Source organism: Hesperophylax consimilis, chromosome 6 (genome assembly GCF_061612785.1).
Source record: "Hesperophylax consimilis isolate HC1 chromosome 6, BYU_Hcon_1.0, whole genome shotgun sequence".
Lineage (NCBI taxonomy): Eukaryota > Metazoa > Arthropoda > Insecta > Trichoptera > Limnephilidae > Hesperophylax > Hesperophylax consimilis.
This window is the reverse complement of record NC_142841.1, coordinates 1,070,615-1,088,936: the sequence shown is the minus strand read 5'-3', so window position 1 is coordinate 1,088,936 and position 18,322 is coordinate 1,070,615. Positions and strand designations below refer to the sequence as shown.

General features: G+C 32.7%; 1 protein-coding gene and 1 non-coding gene across 2 annotated transcripts in view; both read left to right on the top strand.

Moving 5' to 3' along the window:
- Positions 1 to 18,322, top strand: part of LOC149422819 (uncharacterized) — a 770,637-nt gene that overhangs the window by 410,957 nt on the left and 341,358 nt on the right. The window lies entirely within an intron of this gene.
- Positions 14,090 to 14,162, top strand: TRNAA-GGC (transfer RNA alanine (anticodon GGC)). Its single transcript has one exon. It is a non-coding gene; the product is annotated as a tRNA-Ala (tRNA).

Below are 18,322 nucleotides of genomic sequence, written 5' to 3'. Positions count from 1 at the left end.
TAAAACGAAGAGTTAAAACTTTCTTTGGCTGGATGTTCCGCTGAATGTTGCAAGTATGCCATACTGTAACAGGATGCCTAAGGCAAGGGCCCAAGTACCCTCAAGTAACCTCAGCAGAAACTTGCCAAAAGCAGACAGAGGCGAGGAAGAGATGGGCCGATGCAACTGGAGCAGAATGGTTAGGCCCGTTCTGGAGAAGAACTACCCGAGGATGGTAACCGCTGTTTAGTACTGTTAAATTAAACGCATTCCAACTTAAATATTTTATGGAAATAACTTATACTGTATTGCCAAACGAATAAACCTGAAGGATCGCTTATTAACATTTAGCTTGAAAAGATAATTAATCTATCTTAAAATATTTATCCGTATTAAATTAACTGATAATAATAATAACTTTTATTTAAACTTCAGATACATAAGAAAACTGTTTTCTAAACAAAACTCTTTCCAAGAAACAAGAAAATTTCTGAAACTTTTGCAATGAAGTGATTCAGGAGCAGGTAAGTTTTTAGATTCTCACGGCCAAAAGCATTTTTGTTGTTTGTTTTTGGGGTGTTATGCCGTGTTGCGCTAACTCCTTCTTTAGCCGACGTTTCGGACAGCGTTGCAGTGTCCATCATCAGGGCAGATCCGATAGATCCGAAATTCGGATCTATCGGATCTGCAACACGGCATAACACCCCAAAAACAAACAACAAAAATGATTCAGGAGCATATCGCAATGTTTTTTTTCAGTTTTTCTTTGTATTCTAGGTCAGATGTTGTCAATATGTGGCCCTGAGTATTTTTCACTATCTAGAATGTGTATGTTGCTTTCTTTTTTTTGTAACGGTTTATGTGACGGTGTTGTTCTTTAAGATGAGTTTAAGATCATTAAACCATGTAAGTATACTGTAAGGTTGTTCAAATAAAAGTTTTTGTAAAAGTCAAATATTGGAGTGTCTTCTGCGTATAAGAAGATTTCGTCATATATTTTAAATAGACAGATATAATTTTTATATATTTGGAATAGGAATGGCCCCAGTATGGATCCTTGAGGAACTCCATAGTTTATGATCTCGAGTGGACTGTTTTTTTTTATCTCCTATGCTATTTTTTCTGTCATTTAAATGCGATTTGATGAGTTTGAGAGCAGGATCGATTACGCCTATTTTTATATATATATTTTTGATCAATATTTCATGACTCACTTTTTATGCTGGATCTAAGATTATTTATAAGGTTTAGTTGGAAAAAGAGCTTGGAAATTTTTATAAAACCGTACTGTTTAGCACATTAAAATGTTTTTCTTTTTAATGTAAGTTGTTTTTAGCATATCGTATATTTTTAATGAAATCGGTAGGACAGAGATGGGCTTATAGTTGGAAGTTTGAGTTTTTGAACCATCTTTATATCTTGGGAACCCTTGCGATTATGCAACTATCCGGAAATTGACTTTTTTTCTAGCCCAAAACGTTCAGTTTAGTTAGTAAAGATGTTAGAAGTGAGATTATGTGCATTTTAGATTATCATGTCCAGCATTTTCCAGCACTTTAGGAATTTTATTATAGATAAGATTTCGAGCTCAGTTGTGGATTGATGATATATTGATTCAACACTTTCATGTATTAATGTAATTTTATCAGCTGTCTTGTTTGAATCCTTCCGATGGTATTTTTTAAAATTATGTTTTTTATTTTGATTAATTGTCATGTTGTCTCCAAACGTCTTATTAAAAACATATTTATTATTTAATAAACAAAATGCCCTAGATAAAGTTCTAAGAATTTTATAAAATAAATAATAATTGTTGTTATGTGATAAACAAACTTACTAATTTTGGTTTCTGTCTATTATATGTAAATTTGGTTCAATATTGGAACCCGGATTTGCTTTGAGTTTAAGTGTCTTTTTCTAAATTGAAATGAATGTGTAAAGAATACAAACAAGCAGTAAATTCGCCACCTACAAATGAATACGTTCTCGTGAATTTCTTTTTCAGCTTCACAAATCCTACAATTATAATGTTCCGTGATTTTTCTAGTACCTACATAATATAGTTTAAAAGTCTTTGAAAAGATCACGGTCTTTTGATTGATACATTTGTTCATTGGACCATGCTTATATAATTTAGCATTTTCTCCGAAACAATAAATTATTTTGTAATAATTTAACTACCCCCTACTCAGAGAAGTGTAACAATGTCAACTGGGGTGGTCCCGTTAATGGGCGGTGGGGGTAGGTACCAGCCCCTAGCATTACGTAATATTTATGTGATAATATATTCGATACAGCGTTTAGCTGACTTTGGGGTATGCGATGGAATGCGCGAATTATTTGATTAAGTTGCCATGTGAATATATTGCTTAAAAGGTCACGAGTTGGAAATTATTCGTGAAAGTTGGTAAATTATTTCCTCTCGTAATTCTAACTCGAATCAAAAAATGTACCCACCCTTAGATTGCTTAGAAATAGTATATGATTTCGTATTATTCCATTGAGGCTTTATTAGCATTAAGCACGTATTTTGAACGGGTTACACCAACATAACGTTTTCTTTTCATAAGAAGTTCCTATTTGAATTGTATTATTGCTTACGATTGTGAATAAATATGCTCGATGTAGATGGTTATTACCGTTAAAACTGATATTTGTCTACTATGATACTCGTTATTACTCGATCATATTGACTGTTCATCGGTATGGTCCAGACTAGTTTTGAATCTTCAAAGAACACTATTTTTTGCCGATTAAAGCATTTTAAATACTTAATACTAAATTATGAATACATTTTTTTATATTATTTTGAGAAAACCGTAGATGAAATTACTAACCCCTCAAATCACTAAAAACTATTGATAGGATTGCAATATTTTACCTCAAAATTTTGGAAAACAAGCAATCGCCAGGTAACATATAAATCTTCATATTTTTGATTTCTACAAATCCTTAAACATTTGTTTTTATTGATCCATTTTGTTGCTTGAAGCGTTTTACCTATTAAGGCAATAAACTAAGTTGTATAACTTTTGAAATCTGTCCACTAATAATAACAATCCGTAGATGGCGACAATGTATAAATTCTTGCTTAACCACCTTGGCCTGTGTTTTTTTTTGTAAAAAAATAGCATATCCAAAAAGGCACAAATATTTTAATCTTAAAAATAATATTTTGTACATTATATAATAAAACCATAAAAATGTTGGTTAGAAGTAGATTTTGAAGTTTTTAAAAATTTATGTAGGCCTGCTGCTTTATTTTTTACTGGTTTATAAAAATACTCGCTTATTTCAAAGGCCAATGCCAATGTGTTTTACTCGCAGTATTTACTTAAAATATTTCTAAGAGTTCAAATTTTAAAACCAAAACACAAGATATATTCCTTTGCCATAACCACACGAGCGCTCGCGGACTGGAAATTGAGTTGAGTGGCTTTCGAGTTGAAAATTTCTACTTCTGAAGTTTAATACGGTGACATATAAACTGAATATTGAGTTATATATAGCTATAGCTATTGAATTCACATATATTTTATCGTTTATCTTATATGTTTAGGATTTATAAAAAAATTAAATGCTCGAATTCTGCGAGTAAAAAATGGCATATTATTGGGTGCGATCACTCTTGACGTTTTGCAAACTCGGCATAAGTATTCCGAAAATCACTCGAGTGGTCAAAAGTCGATTTAATTTTTGAAATAAGTTATAGTGAATAAAATAGCCAATTCAGACAAGTTTGGGAATATTTTATATTCTTATGAATATCTTAGGTTTCTATACATTTTCAGGTCGACTTTTTAAGGGCCCAATCTTTATTTTGAAAAGTTCTTCAAATTCATTAAAATTAAAAATTAAAGGCGATTTGAAAAATCAAATCAAAAATTGTTTGCCACCGAACTTTAACTATAACTAATAACTTGTAAAAAAATGTATAAAAGTTCATCTAATAATATTACCGGTCAAATGAATAAACTAATACAACCAACTAATAGTCCATTTGAACATATTTTAGTAATTTTTTCTTTCACAAAATCCGTTGATTAAAACCAGTTGAAGAGTATCTTGCATAAACTCCATATATCTTTCGTCTGTCTACTAAAGATGAAGACGAACATAAAAAATATATTGTAAGAAATTTAACTTCCAATGTAAAAATTTCAATCCGTAACTGCTCGATTTGTTAAATTGAATGAATTACCATGCCAAAGTTCAATATTTAAGATAAATAAATAAATGATATGCGAAGTTTAGGCGCAGTGCCAAGTTTCAATGACATTATAACAAGACTAACGTATTTTGTTTGCGTATCTTCGACGTATGGCCGTATTTTACTGCCGACAGATTTTAAACATAAATTCGCCTCCCACCAAATTCCGGGCCAGTGTCTGCGATACAGCGCCGTACCATAAAACCGCAATGGGTCTGCTGGGAAAATAAATATATTATATTATATAAACTCATCGGACATTCGAACCGTTACGTTGCACAAGTATCGACTAGTACAGATATTTTATTGCAATCTAACATGAGACTTATATCAAAACTAAAATCCATTTTTATTTATTCAAAGATCTCTTTTGATTTATTTTTGTCTCTTAAATTTAGATCCAAGTAAATATTCTTTCAAAAAAGTGATTAAGGCGATGCCATACGTAGTAATACAAAATCATTTGTTTTTGGTTTGAAAATTTGGTCGCCTAAAATACAGTGAGTAGAATACATCTTGGCCTTTGAAATAATCGAGTATTTTTTAGATACCTAAGTCTTTTTATAAGCTCAGAAAAAAATAATGTATAAGGCCTATGAAAACTGCTTTAAAGTTCAAAATCTCCTACTTACGAACCCATTTTCGGTTATGATTTTATTGTATAATGTTGCAAATTAAGTTATTTATAAAATGATTTGAAAAAAATAAATATTTATGCCTGAACATCCACAAAATAAAAAAAGGCTCTTTTTGGCCATGTTTTTTTCTTGCATAAATCAAAACAGGCGAATGGTGTTAAGCGGGAATTTAAACCTTATCGCCATCTACGTAAGGCTTATTATTGATAGCGGCTCAATTTAAAATATTACACGACGTAGTGCATCGCCTTAATATTTTTTTATTTGTTTATTCATGTTCTCCACAAAATGAAAATGCACGAATGTGTTACGGAGAAGATTTCAAATTTAAGGTAATGTAAGTATTAAAAGACACGGTAGGAGCTTAACTATTTTGTGACATGAGTCAATATATACCGAATCTAGAGTCGCTCTGCTAATCGGTGCTTTCTGATATGCAAAAGTCCTCGCTTTCAGAGCATAAGTGCATGGCCTCTCACATCTTATACATAATATATGTTAAGCACTTATTAGTTATATCTGCCATACAATAAAGAAAATTAATTTATATATTCTTAAGAATCATAAATTTCTTATCAATGAAAAATCTAAACTCAATATATTATTTCTTAGTACAGTCTGTTCTACAATATGCAATTATCAGCTTAGGAGCAGCTTACCAAACTAGTCTGACCAAAAACACATTTTAAAAATATTACTAAAAAACTCAAGACTTCCCCACTGAACGCGTATTCAAAGAATTTAAAGTTTCTTCATTTAAAAACTTATTTATGAAAAATTAAAATAAATTAAACTAATCTACACACTTCTTTTGCACCACTATACCCACCAAAGAAAACATTTCTTTAATAAATTACCAGAAGAAATCAGAAGCATTAATGATAAAAAACAAATATTTAACTCTATAAAAAAAACTTCAGGGAGATCATTAACAAAAAAACTGCTTCCCCTAGTTTATCTTGAAAATCTCACAAATTATCCTACAATACTCTATTTCACTTTGATAATATTTTTTTCTTCTTTCCAAACACAACAGTTTGTATGGATTTTTATTTCGTAATTATTTTTTACTTTGTAACCATAACTTAATGTAACATAAATCTGTAATTTAAAATATGTTAATTATTTCACCAAATAATGCATTATATTACTATACCATTAATTTTTAGCAAATGTACACTCCTCTTCCATCCACAAGTAAATGCTTTTAATGGAAGAGTAGTATGTATAGAAAACACAAGCTATGTAAAACCCTAATTGTAATATTGTTTTCAAAAATTTAATTAATAAAAAACTGAAGTACCTTAATTACACTGACATCAGTAAAAAATCGTTTTCCCCCTTTTTCAAAGAAAAATCAACATTCCCAGATTATAAATAATCTGACAATTTTTTAAAACCTCACACTAGAGTAATTTAAAGCAGAAAATTTTGCTTGCGCAACGATGGAGAATTTAACCAATAGGTGATCAAACCCGTGATGCCTGTTTGAGAACTGAGAACCCGACATGTTTTTCAAAATATTTGGGAAAAACCGATACATTGTATACTTTTAAAAGTACACCCAGTGAAACTAAGGGATTTTTGGGCTGATAGTTTTAGTATTTGAGACTTCAACCGTAAGGCATATTTTTGAGGTTGAATTTTGAAATATTTTCAAACAGTAAAATGCAGTTTTATTTAAAATTCTTGATTTATGTTTATATAAAATGTCAATATACCAAAGTATCTCAAATTCAAAAATTATTTTCCTTTCATGAAATGTAGTTGCAGAGTGCAATAAATGTATATAACTAATCAATAATGATTTGAGATATTCGCTGCCGCCAAAAGTATTTTTTTTTTATTTTTGGGGTTTTATGCACATTTGTTCTGATAATGGACATTAAAATTCTGTCCAAAATGTTGACCAATGAAGGAGGTAACGAAATACGGCATATTACCCCCAAAAAACGAGGACGAAAATAATCAATTGTTATTTTTTCTAAGCTTACAGAATTGGTTTTAATTCGATCATTAAATCTTTGTCGTTTTCCACTTTATTTTGCCAGATTAAAACTAGATTTATTATTTCGACCTTTTTTAATAATGCGTTGTGATCGTAAAATCTCGTCGTAAAATCTTTTCAAAGTCATAAAGCGCGGTGTTTAATTTCACCAAACGGATTAATTCGATATAGTTTCAAGTTTTCACTGCAGCTGTCTTCTCTTCTTGGCAATAAAACCTACGAATATCCCGGAACTGTATCATAAGGTACTCATCTCGTGAAGCACGAAAAGTTGATGGGTTTACAGCATCCCTGGTACAGGGTGACACGTGACTAAATAAATACATCAATTTGTTCCCGTGTTCCGGGTGATTACTGCGTTTCGTCCATGTCATCCGTTATATAGACATTAGACACACTCGGGCAACGAATGTCGCCAACGAATGTCACCAAAACCGATGCCAAAGAATTTGGCCCATTTGATGTATCTTACACTGAGGTAGGTTTGTTATTTAAACCTATTGTAAATTTATTTAGGTTTTCCAGATTTATTCAGGAGATGAATTGTTTTATTTTAGGTGTTTGTAGATTTTAATTAACAACTTACACAAGGTTATATTTTATTTTGCATAATATAGATCTATTTTTAATTTATGAATTGGTGGAGTTTTTATGGTTTCTGGTAATTATGACTGATAGATTACACTAATTGTTTAATGAAGGTGAGTTAAGTATCTACTTTAATATTTTGTCAACCATCACAAATTTTAAATCGGAAAAAATTGTATTATTTATTATTGCAGTAGGAAATAGTTTGAAAACATTATTATAAAAATTGCGTTGGTGACGTGAAAGGAAAAATAGAAATAATTTCTTAGATAAAGATATTCTCTAGGTAAGGTTAAAATAATAGCTTACAGAATTCACTCATCTTGTGTTGGCAAATTAAAAAATATGTTTATAATAGAGAGTGCACCCTGGTGAAAGTGCACCATTTGGCATTGAATTGTTGCTTGAAATGGCTTTGCCCGTCTTTGATGACCAGGACCTAATAACAAAGTCCTTCCCACTTCCTCTCCTATCTCAGCCTCACAACTTACCCTAATTGGGGATTCCATAGTGTCACTGGCTCCAAACGGTTGATAACAGTTTGTGAATAACTTTTATTTTCTGATTTATTGGTTTTACTTAAAACTGGATGGTAGCCCTGTTTCAGAATAGACACTTTCCGCAGCAGAGCCTTTTTATAGATCCCGTGATTGAGTTCTGCGTTTAATGGCCTTTTTAGTGCCTCGTTCATCTTGTCCGTCATTACTTTCATTCGATAACATTTACGACAATAACTATTATACTTTAGAAAAAATTGCATTTTCACGTTTTATAGTCTTATAAACGGAGCAAACGAAAGACACGATTTTATTTTTTTGAAAATATGTTTTACTCTGAATTGCATTTCTCATTTATCAAACGACTAAATCTTTGAAACACAGAACGTGGAACGCTTGTAAACATTCTGCCGTGTGTTTGTTACAGTTTTTCTACCTTGTTGTTGTATTCAAATTTAAATTCAATATACGTTCTTGCATAGGGAGTTGCGTTGGAGTTCCAGTATTACTAATTCGTGTATTGGGTGTAATATTCGATGAAAACTTCACATTCATTGTATACATTAACTTTATGGCTTCAAAAATTCCTGGCTTCATTTGCGGAACTTTTATTGATTTCAAGTCCTTAGATTGTATGAAAACGCTCTATATTTCATTAGTTAAGTCAAGTGGAATACAATTCACCCATTCGGTCCGCTTTGTATAATGTTTACTTTAGCAACATAGAAATTAAACGAGTTCAGCCCAAATTTCTTAGATACATAAATTTTATGCTCAAAATTCCAATGGGGTATTTTCATAAAATATAAATACCGTTAAAAATGTGTGGAAAATTTATAGTTTATTTTTCTGATAATGAATGTCGTATTACGAGTATGTCATTTTAATCAATAAAAATACACTACTGTACACATTATTTCTTGTTTGATGTTTGATGAATCAATTGCATCTAATTACGCTGTCTAATAATTATTTTAGACCTGGTTGTATTACAGTTATTAACAACGTAATTATCAGCCGTGCCGACGCCACTATTATATTTTTTTTCTTTGTAAGAAACACAATGTACATATTTATAAAATTAATTAAAGTTAAGAAAAAAATATAATGTTAACGGTGAAGTTAAAGATAACACTAATTATTATTAGGTTCCGGTGAGAGGAAGAGGAATATAAGAGAGGTAAAACTCCTGATACATTCCACACTCACATTGTGTTTTGATCTTACGCGATTCTTCTGTTTGGTATTTCACGTTATTGCTGGGATTGTCTTCGTTGTGAAATTTAGTTCTATAATGAACACATACAAAGAGATTTGAGGATTTTTTCTAATGATTTTTCTACGTGTGGTGAAATGAAAGAAATCGGCTTGTCGTGTTGACCTTTTCTGTATATGGTGTTTTATTAAGTTAGTAAGCTCAGGCGAGTCATTTCAGAATTTTAAATAATTAGATTTATTGGGAGTTGGAAGTTGTGAAATATAATAGGTTCGGTTTGATTTGAAAAGCGTTAGTTTAGATTATTTTTATATTGTTCCATTATTTAGGTTTTCATTTTTGACATTGCTTCATGCTTTAAAAACTGCTTTATTTAATTTTAAAAAGTTCACTAGGACTATTCTGCTCTTTTAATCTATGTAAAAGCTCTGCTAGGGGTTAAATCAAAAAAAAAATATATATTTTCACTTACTAGGAAATATGAGCACTTAGTAAAAAAAATTATGAAGAGTTCATAAAAAAATACCAGAAAATATACAATCACTATTTATATACAACTCCAGTATTTTTTGTTGTTTGTTTTTGGGGTGTTATGCCGTGTTGCGCTAACTCCTTCTTTAGCCGACGTTTCGGACCGCGTTGCAGTGTCCATCATCAGGGCAGATCCAGAATCAGAGAAGGAGTTAGCGCAACACGGCATAACACCCCAAAAACAAACAACAAAAATGCTTTTGGCCGTGAAAATCTAAAAACTCCAGTATTGCTCTTTATTGCCATTATAACCTCCGTTCAATAATTTTTTTCTCTGTCATTACAGAGAAAATATACAATCACTATTTATATACAACTCCAGTATTGCTCTTTATTGCCATTATAACCTCCGCTCAATAATTCTTTTCTCTGTCATTACAGAGAAAATATACAATCACTATTTATATACAACTCCAGTATTGCTCTTTATTGCCATTATAACCTCCGCTCAATAATTCTTTTCTCTGTCATTACAGAGAAAATATACAATCACTATTTATATACAACTCCAGTATTGCTCTTTATTGCCATTATAACCTCCGCTCAATAATTCTTTTCTCTGTCATTACAGAGAAAATATACAATCACTATTTATATACAACTCCAGTATTGCTCTTTATTGCCATTATAACCTCCGCTCAATAATTCTTTTCTCTGGCATTACAGAGAAAATATACAATCACTATTTATATACAACTCCAGTATTGCTCTTTATTGCCATTATAACCTCCGCTCAATAATTCTTTTCTCTGTCATTACAGAGAAAATATACAATCACTATTTATATACAACTCCAGTATTGCTCTTTATTGCCATTATAACCTCCGCTCAATAATTCTTTTCTCTGGCATTACAGAGAAAATATACAATCACTATTTATATACAACTCCAGTATTGCTCTTTATTGCCATTATAACCTCCGTTCAATAATTTTTTTCTCTGTCATTACAGAGAAAATATACAATCACTATTTATATACAACTCCAGTATTGCTCTTTATTGCCATTATAACCTCCGCTCAATAATTCTTTTCTCTGTCATTACAGAGAAAATATACAATCACTATTTATATACAACTCCAGTATTGCTCTTTATTGCCATTATAACCTCCGCTCAATAATTCTTTTCTCTGGCATTACAGAGAAAATATACAATCACTATTTATATACAACTCCAGTATTGCTCTTTATTGCCATTATAACCTCCGTTCAATAATTTTTTTCTCTGTCATTACAGAGAAAATATACAATCACTATTTATATACAACTCCAGTATTGCTCTTTATTGCCATTATAACCTCCGCTCAATAATTCTTTTCTCTGTCATTACAGAGAAAATATACAATCACTATTTATATACAACTCCAGTATTGCTCTTTATTGCCATTATAACCTCCGCTCAATAATTCTTTTCTCTGTCATTACAGAGAAAATATACAATCACTATTTATATACAACTCCAGTATTGCTCTTTATTGCCATTATAACCTCCGCTCAATAATTCTTTTCTCTGTCATTACAGAGAAAATATACAATCACTATTTATATACAACTCCAGTATTGCTCTTTATTGCCATTATAACCTCCGCTCAATAATTCTTTTCTCTGGCATTACAGAGAAAATATACAATCACTATTTATATACAACTCCAGTATTGCTCTTTATTGCCATTATAACCTCCGCTCAATAATTCTTTTCTCTGTCATTACAGAGAAAATATACAATCACTATTTATATACAACTCCAGTATTGCTCTTTATTGCCATTATAACCTCCGCTCAATAATTCTTTTCTCTGGCATTACAGAGAAAATATACAATCACTATTTATATACAACTCCAGTATTGCTCTTTATTGCCATTATAACCTCCGCTCAATAATTCTTTTCTCTGTCATTACAGAGAAAATATACAATCACTATTTATATACAACTCCAGTATTGCTCTTTATTGCCATTATAACCTCCGCTCAATAATTCTTTTCTCTGGCATTACAGAGAAAATATACAATCACTATTTATATACAACTCCAGTATTGCTCTTTATTGCCATTATAACCTCCGCTCAATAATTCTTTTCTCTGTCATTACAGAGAAAATATACAATCACTATTTATATACAACTCCAGTATTGCTCTTTATTGCCATTATAACCTCCGCTCAATAATTCTTTTCTCTGGCATTACAGAGAAAATATACAATCACTATTTATATACAACTCCAGTATTGCTCTTTATTGCCATTATAACCTCCGCTCAATAATTCTTTTCTCTGTCATTACAGAGAAAATATACAATCACTATTTATATACAACTCCAGTATTGCTCTTTATTGCCATTATAACCTCCGCTCAATAATTCTTTTCTCTGTCATTACAGAGAAAATACACAATCACTATTTATATACAACTCCAGTATTGCTCTTTATTGCCATTATAACCTCCGCTCAATAATTCTTTTCTCTGGCATTACAGAGAAAATATACAATCACTATTTATATACAACTCCAGTATTGCTCTTTATTGCCATTATAACCTCCGCTCAATAATTCTTTTCTCTGTCATTACAGAGAAAATATACAATCACTATTTATATACAACTCCAGTATTGCTCTTTATTGCCATTATAACCTCCGCTCAATAATTCTTTTCTCTGGCATTACAGAGAAAATATACAATCACTATTTATATACAACTCCAGTATTGCTCTTTATTGCCATTATAACCTCCGCTCAATAATTCTTTTCTCTGTCATTACAGAGAAAATATACAATCACTATTTATATACAACTCCAGTATTGCTCTTTATTGCCATTATAACCTCCGCTCAATAATTCTTTTCTCTGTCATTACAGAGAAAATATACAATCACTATTTATATACAACTCCAGTATTGCTCTTTATTGCCATTATAACCTCCGCTCAATAATTCTTTTCTCTGTCATTACAGAGAAAATATACAATCACTATTTATATACAACTCCAGTATTGCTCTTTATTGCCATTATAACCTCCGCTCAATAATTCTTTTCTCTGTCATTACAGAGAAAATATACAATCACTATTTATATACAACTCCAGTATTGCTCTTTATTGCCATTATAACCTCCGCTCAATAATTCTTTTCTCTGTCATTACAGAGAAAATATACAATCACTATTTATATACAACTCCAGTATTGCTCTTTATTGCCATTATAACCTCCGCTCAATAATTCTTTTCTCTGTCATTACAGAGAAAATATACAATCACTATTTATATACAACTCCAGTATTGCTCTTTATTGCCATTATAACCTCCGCTCAATAATTCTTTTCTCTGTCATTACAGAGAAAATATACAATCACTATTTATATACAACTCCAGTATTGCTCTTTATTGCCATTATAACCTCCGCTCAATAATTCTTTTTTCTGTCATTACAGAGAAAATATACAATCACTTTTTATATACAACTCTAGTATTGCTCTTTATTGCCATTTTAACCTCCGCTCAATAATTCTTTTCTCTGTCATTAGAGACAAAATATACAATTACTATTTATATACAACTCCAGTATTGCTCTTTATTGCAATTACAACCTCCGCTCAATAATTCTTTTCTCTGTCATTACAGAATAAAATAATTCTCCAAAATAGAGCAATGAGAATATTAGATTTTCAAAAGTAACTAAAATGCTAAAGGAACTGAATTGGCTGACCTTAAACGCGACGATACTTATACATAGAAAAATAAATCACCTTTTACCAAAATACTTTTCAAACAAAATTATGTACAATAAGGACATTTACGGACGTAACACAAGAACGTGCAATGAAATTAGGCTAGTATAAAAAGTCAAAGCCAATACGCAAAAATGTTTACTACACAAAATAATAAAATATTATAACATGCTGCTGGAAACTATAAAGTCTTCACCAAATGGTGGAATCCAGCTGGATTGTATGAAATATTATAACACGCTGCCGGAAACTACAAAATCTTCACCAAATAGAAGAATCAAGCTGGATTGTATGAAATATTATAACACGCTGCCGGAAACTATAATAATAATAATAATGTTTATTTCAGCTGGACAGAGCGGTGTGTGCAATGCTCTGCATGCCATAAAAATTTACGTTTAAGTTCATACATACACAAAAAGAAAATCAATAAAGAAATAAATAAAAATAATAAAAAATGAATACATTGATGAGCACTAGGGTGTATCGATTTTTAACTTTTTTTTGTTTTCAAATTCCAAGTTGAGAAAAAGTTGCTACTAGGTACCACAACTTACCACAAAAAGTTTTGGATTTTTAAAAAAAATTTTAGGTCTCCCGCACAAGGCTTAAAGTTTTAATTTTTTTCAAAAATATCAAATTTTTTAAAATTTAAAAAAATAAATTCATTCTCTTCATCGAATAATTTCGCGGAAAAGAGATAAGCCGCCATAGCTCAGTGGTCAGAGCTGTCGACCGGCAATCGAAAGGACACGGGTTCAAGTCTCGTTGGCGTCATGTATCTTTTATCAGGAGATTTTTCAATGTGGATGAGTGTTGTAATGATCTGCCCTTTCTACTTCAAACTTCTCCTTCTTCTCTTCTTTCTACGATAGATTTTCCTTTAAGTCCCATAGGTAACTTTTCCATAAGGCTTTGGTTATGTATATATCCGGGGTAGGAAGGTCCTCCCTGCCGTCTTTCAATCCCTTGCCTCTCTCTTTATTACACACCCCTTCAAGTGTGTACATCCTAGTTTGTCTACGTGACGTACGACCTTGAACGTACTCATTTCACGTGACGGTTCAGTATAAAAAGGCTTCACCGAACGTTGTGTTGGGTTTTTGTTTCTCGGTTTAGAAACCTAGTTATCTATATTTGTGTGGTATCCCTTGGTTCTTTTGAGATAGAGTGAGTTGAATTCATTACTGCTGTGTTTTAAAACCATTTTATAAACCTTATCTTCTAAGTCGCCTGCTCTCCCCCCCACTAGCTACTCGATTCTACCTATCGTAGGGTAATGTGAATATAATAAAGTGTTAGATTTTATATATGTGATATACATACGATAAGTTTATGGTGTTAGTTGTCGGCGCCATCCATGTATATTTTTTGGGAGGGGAAGGAGAGGAAAGGAAATGAATTTTTTTCAAGCTAAGATTGACTCCTCCTCTTACCAAACAAAACTGATGGATGATAATTTGAGCAAGGCGATCGATATCTGCGTGTCTGGATATCACAACCGGCCGGGTCTCCCCTTGTTACAAATCGGCAACCTTCACGCCAGAATAAAGAAAACCAGGTCTCATCACCAATTTCAGAATTGCCCCAATCTCAAACACCTCCAGGAAATCTACTTTACTGAGTGTAGAAGGGGAAAGCCATGACATCCCTTGTCACGAATCTAGTCGCGAAAATGTGACACGTAAGGTCCTAAGTTACGAGCCACCTCTAGAAAACATTGTAACTCCCACGCCGTCGGGGATTTACATCCCTTTCTAGGTCAATACATAGTTAACACACGACGATCTTGTCGACATTTTGCCCGCTTATTAACGATAGGTTGTGTGCCTACCCATTCAGCCAATTATCATGTGAGATATATGTAAGGTCTACTCGATATGCCAAATTTGGGATGAGGACTGTCTGTATTTTAATATTTGGTTCCAGTATTTATTTTATGAGGTTACTAGCATCCTCGTGTATTAGGTATGGGTAACTCCTACTGAATACCTATCCTCTCAGGTAAGGTATAAACGGATAATTGGTTTGATTTTTTGCATTTAATTTAAAGAGGCTGCCTACCTCTCGAAAGGTACCTGTTGAGAAAAGTTGTTCGGTTGGTAGTTTTATTTCGGAGATTACCATCTCCCTCTTCCGACTTTAGATTTGTTTTTGTGCATCCCAATTCGTAACTTAGAAAGTCAAACAATAGATGAAAAGTATTAAATTAGAAGGTCAAATAACGGAAGGAAAGTTTTCATTTTGTTCCGTCTGGTTGCATCCGATCGCTTTCAATTTGGGACGGCATACGCTAGCAAAACTTCCCCTTTGACTGACTGTACACCGCGCCTCTCGGCCTATATATGAAAAGGTCATTGGCCTGTCTCCCACTCACAGCTGATTGACAATGCGTCTAGCGTATTCCTTCTTATGGGAAGATTATTTGGGTTGCAGGCGTTGCAAACTCGGTTCCTGTACCTCGGTTGTATCCTATTATTAAAAGGGTCCTCTGAAATTTAATAAATAATATAAAAAAACTCACCCTGTTAGTCACCTCCAAATCCTCGTGTGAAACTTACCTGGTTACACTATATAGCTAAATCACTTTAATTTTCGACCTCCTCCCTACGCTTATAAAAGGGTAATTAAATATTCCTGTAAATAAAATTGTACCTCCCTAATCTGTTAGGATTCGAACCCACAGTTAATAATCTATTTGATTCTCTGGTTTTCGGTCTCCGTGGATAGAATGCCATCTCGCCAAATCAATAACTTAACCCGATTAAACACTTCCTGCCTTTAAGTACATTCACTCTGCTTTAAAAACGCAATCATTATTTTTATTATTTTCATGTTTTTAAGACAAGCAATCTAGTTCGAACTGTATACGAAATCACGTTTAAATCAACACAACTTTATAACACAATCGCGATTGCACAACACCTGGCGCCCCTGAGGTGGGTTTTTACAAAACGGCGCTCTACAAATTATCCAATTATTATTATTGTCATTATTATTAATTGTTTTCTCACTGAGTCGAACCACTTTCACTTCACACAAGCACCGGATCAATAATATTTCACTTTAATTCAATATACAACAAAGCTTTCTAACACTATTTGAATTCACTAATCAACTGCAATTTCACACAACACTTCTGATTTGAATTCATTTCTTGGAGCTCCCAACGTACCCACGTTCAAGAACTGACTGCCCGTCCCTGCGCCCTGTCCCGTGTGAATGTGTTTACTCCAGGCCTGTCTGTCCATAAATCTCCCGTCGTTGTCTAAACAAAATTTTTTTTGAGCACGTTCGTTTCGTTTATTTTATGTGAGTGTCCAAAACATCACAGCCTCCCTTTAGTTCTAAGCCCAGCGGGTAATCTCGCTTCCTCGTGTTAGTCGATGGGATTAGAAATAACTATAGGTAATTTACATTTCTCGAATACCTCTGTATTTATTTTTTATTTTTATTTTAAATTTTATTTTAATTCTTCCAAAATGTTGAGCGCCCCTGTTCTTCGTTTCTAACCTAGCATCTGTTTATTTTTTGGTTCCCGTGATTATCGGCTTGTTCTGCTGGTGAGTTTTTTCCCGCCCTCAGCTTTTTCAAGTGTTTTTGTGTCTCTATGGGTAGAAATTCAATATGTCATGTGTTCCGTAACGCCAATTGCTTTTGACAGGCCGTGTACTAACCAATCGTATCGTCAGGATTTGAACTGTTTAGTTTAAGTTCGCACAAGTCAGCTAAAACGACGGAAAGCCGTGAGCCCAGCCAGTTGCACAAAAACGGTTCGACCTGTCAATTATCGATCCCCGGTTGTGTTATCGGAATAATCATAATACGTATTTATTATCGCAATTTAATCTAAAATAACGAGTGATAACGAACGACAGTTCAGTTCCAGTGCTGACAGATGAGGCTGATGCAGATTTCACCATCATTTCACCGGTAAGTTGCTTGTGAAGTAACGTTACGCATTGTGTTTCCGCATTCGCCTGTCAAAAACCGTATAATTAATTGATTTGTTATCTGTGTGGAATAGCCCTTGAGTCGGCTATTCCAACCCCTGTTCGTTTTTCGAACATTTTTGGTGCCGAAACTAGGGAACTTTAAGATTATAATCTATCTATGCCAAAACGGATATATGCTGTGGAATGTTTCTTAAATTTTGAATAATAATCAATTCGAACAGTAATTAGGTAGGTACCTAGCTCTTGAGTATTTACGACCTACCGCGCATATAATTATAATAGATTAAATTATTATCATTTATTTAGTTTATTTACGACCATAGTATTTACGATTTCATAGTATTTACGACCTACCGCGTATATAATTATAATAGATTAAATTATTATCATTTATTTCGTTTCGTTTTTAGGTACGTTTCCAATCGCGTTTATTCAACATGGCCCCAGCCATTCAAACATTGCGCCGGAAACGGACATTAGCGAATAATAGGTTAGTCAAGACACATGAAATAGCAAAAAGCGCTTTGCACGATGCAACTAAGTGCAACTTATTGTTAGCGCATTATACTACTCTGGAAAAGATAGTTCTTGAATTTGAAACGTCTCACGCGGAAATATTAGCTTTAGATGACACAAACGAAATTGATGAGGATAAAATTCGTGAAACCTTTGACGAGATGTATTATCAAATTGTCGAAATTTACCAGGAGTTAACCAGTCAGCCTCTCGATTGTAAGACCGCGAATGCGTGCACAAACGTTAAATTACCAAAAATAAACATTCCAATATTTTCTGGAAATGTCAAGCAATGGCCCGAATTTTACGACATGTTTAACGCTCTGATTCATGAAAACAAATCTTTATCCAACATCGAACGCATGCAGTATTTGTTCTCATGTTTATCTGGAGAAGCTTTAGGGTTAATTCGGACATTTCCAGTACAAGGAGCTCACTACGTTGAAGCATATCAAAGATTAATCG